The 2913-nt window shown below is 47.7% G+C and overlaps 1 pseudogene; it reads right to left on the bottom strand.

The window, feature by feature from the left end:
• Positions 1–350: 350 nt before the first annotated feature.
• On the bottom strand, positions 351–468 carry LOC124778082 (annotated as a pseudogene).
• Positions 469–2913: the final 2445 nt, after the last annotated feature.

Raw genomic sequence — 2913 nt, 5'->3', positions numbered from 1 at the left:
GTGAACCGTTATTACGTAACCTCAGCTCACAAAAATTTATAATAATTCAAATGGTCAGGATGAATAGGGTACTGAAATGAAATAACGCTGTTTTCAGACTCAATTTATTACAAATTCAGCATTTTCATTCCCAGAATTAGCGTGCAGATAGAAAAACTCCTCGCGAATAGGCCATGAAGGCCCAAACGGTACCGAGCGGCCGCCGTGTCATCCTTAGCCCATAGGCGTCACTGGATGCGGATATGGACGGCCATGTGGTCAGCACACCGCTCTCCCAGCCCTATATCAGCCGCTACTTCTCAATCAAGTAGCTCCTCAGTTTGCCTCACAAGGGCTGAGTGCTGCCCGCTTGCCGACAGCACTCGGCACACCAGATGGTCACCCATCCAAGTGCTGACCCATCCCGACAGCGCTTAACTTCGATGATCTGACGGGAATCGGTGTTACTACTGCGGCAAGGCCGTTAGCTATAGCGCACAGATAACGTAACAAAAAAAAAAAAAAAGGATGGAACAAAATACATGGTGACGGATGACGTGGCAAAGTTATTGAACGGGAAGGGGATCAAGCTAAAGACGTGCCTCCCTCAAGGAAGTAGCAACAACGCTTTTTGGCTGTATGTGAGGTACTGACCCAGACTGGGAGCCGCTGGCAGACCGTCAGAACGACATAGATTGGCTAAAGTACAGAACTGCAGGTGAGATCGACTCACTGCAGTGAAGACTAAATCCTCAGAGATTTCTAATAGATCTGGGCTGCCAATATGCTCACCACCGAACTGCCCCATGGGTGATGTTGACACTGGCCATAGATGTGCAACCGCTAAGGCCGCTGTCGGCGTACCCTCGCTCTGAAAATGCAGGGAATCACGGTTAGAGGGACAAGTGTTTTTCAGGTCAGAGTGTGTAAGGTAGTTCGGTTGCGACGGAGCAGCAGTGCGGTCCGGCAGAACGAGGACATGCTGGGACGTCTGGCAGCATGCCGGCACTGCCGGATCAAGAGGCTGTAGTTGCGAGGGCGACAACCTCGTTCTCCACGAGACCCAGGACATTTGAGTGTACATAAACCCAGTAGTAAAAGCTCCACTATTTTGAGATCACGCCGTTTGTTTGCACATTGCTGCTCGCAAGGTCGCTGAGACAATGAACAACAAGTGGAGTGTTTGGAGTTGGCGAAAGTAATTAGCCATCTTCCATCTCTTATTATTAATCATTGTATTCCTTGTGTTTATTGATTAAGTTCAACCAGCGGTAATTTTCTGCCTATTGGCCGCTAACGCCCCAGTTACCTTCCCTGGAAGTTAGCGTACAGGGTTATTACAAATGATTGAAGCGATTTCACAGCTCTACAATAACTTTATTATTTGAGATATTTTCACAATGCTTTGCACACACATACGAAAACTCAAAAAGTTTTTTTAGGCATTCACAAATGTTCGATATGTGCCCCTTTAGTGATTCGGCAGACATCAAGCCGATAATCAAGTTCCTCCCACACTCGGCACGGCATGTCCCCATCAGTGAGTTCGAAAGCATCGTTGATGCGAGCTCGCAGTTCTGGCACGTTTCTTGGTAGAGGAGGTTTAAACACTGAATCTTTCACATAGCCCCACAGAAAGATATCGCATGGGGTTAAGTCGGGAGAGCGTGGAGGCCATGACATGAATTGCTGATCATGATCTCCACCACGACCGATCCATCGGTTTTCCAATCTCCTGTTTAAGAAATGCCAAACATCATGATGGAAGTACGGTGGAGCACCATCCTGTTGAAAGATGAAGGCAGCGCTGTCGGTCTCCAGTTGTGGCATGAGGCAATTTTCCAGCATGTCCAGATGCACGTGTCCCATAACGTTTTTTTCGCAGAAGAAAAGGGGGCCGTAAACTTTAAACCGTGAGATTGCACAAAACACGTTAACTTTTGGTGAATTGCAAATTTGCTGCACGCATGTGTGACGATTCTCTACCGCCCAGATTCGCACATTGTGTCTCTTCACTTCACCATTAAGAAAAAATGTTGCTTCATCACTGAAAACAAGTTTCGCACTGAACGCATCCTCTTCCATGAGCTGTTGCAACCGCGCCGAAAATTCAAAGCGTTTGACTTTGTCATCGGGTGTCAGGGCTTGTAGCAATTGTAAACGGTAAGGCTTCTGCTTTACCCTTTTCCGTAAGATTTTCCAAACCGTCGGCTGTGGTACGTTTAGCTCCCTGCTTGCTTTATTCGTCGACTTCTGCGGGCTACGCGTGAAACTTGCTCGCACGCGTCCAACCGTTTCTTCGCTCACTGCAGGCCGACCCGTTGATTTCCCCCTACAGAGGCATCCAGATGCTTTAAACTGCGCATACCATCGCCGAAAGGAGTTAGCAGTATGTGGATCTTTGTTGAACTTCGTCCTGAAGTCTCGTTGCACTGTTATGACTGACTGATGTGAGTGCATTTCAAGCACGACATACGCTTTCTCCGCTCCTCTCGCCATTTTGTCTCACTGCGCTCTCGAGCGCTCTGGCGGCAGAAACCTGAAGTGCGGCTTCAGCCGAACAAACTTTATGAGTTTTTCTACGTATCTGTAGTGTGTCGTGACCATATGTCAATGAATGGAGCTACAGTGAATTTATGAAATCGCTTCAATCATTTGTAATAGCCCTGTATTTTCGCGGCAGTATACCTTTCCTTGCCTTGCCACTGCTGTCCGGTAAGACGTGTAGCGTGTAGTTCGACAACCTCCTTGATTGTGGTAACAATATTTGTTTCTTTCGGAGTACTTTGGTCGTAGCGAATATTTGATTCTTTCGGAGTACTTTGGTCGTAGTGGGTCCTGCTGCTTGTGGATGTTCTGAACACCAGATTCTGAAGACGCAGTGCTGTCCACCGGTTCCGCCTTGCCTGGGATATTCCATCGCTGTGTTGGTAA

This window comes from Schistocerca piceifrons, chromosome 2 (assembly GCF_021461385.2).
Source record: "Schistocerca piceifrons isolate TAMUIC-IGC-003096 chromosome 2, iqSchPice1.1, whole genome shotgun sequence".
NCBI classification, from domain to species: Eukaryota; Metazoa; Arthropoda; class Insecta; order Orthoptera; family Acrididae; genus Schistocerca; species Schistocerca piceifrons.
The sequence above is the reverse complement of the archived record's forward strand: the minus strand, read 5'-3'. Positions and strand labels throughout refer to the sequence as shown.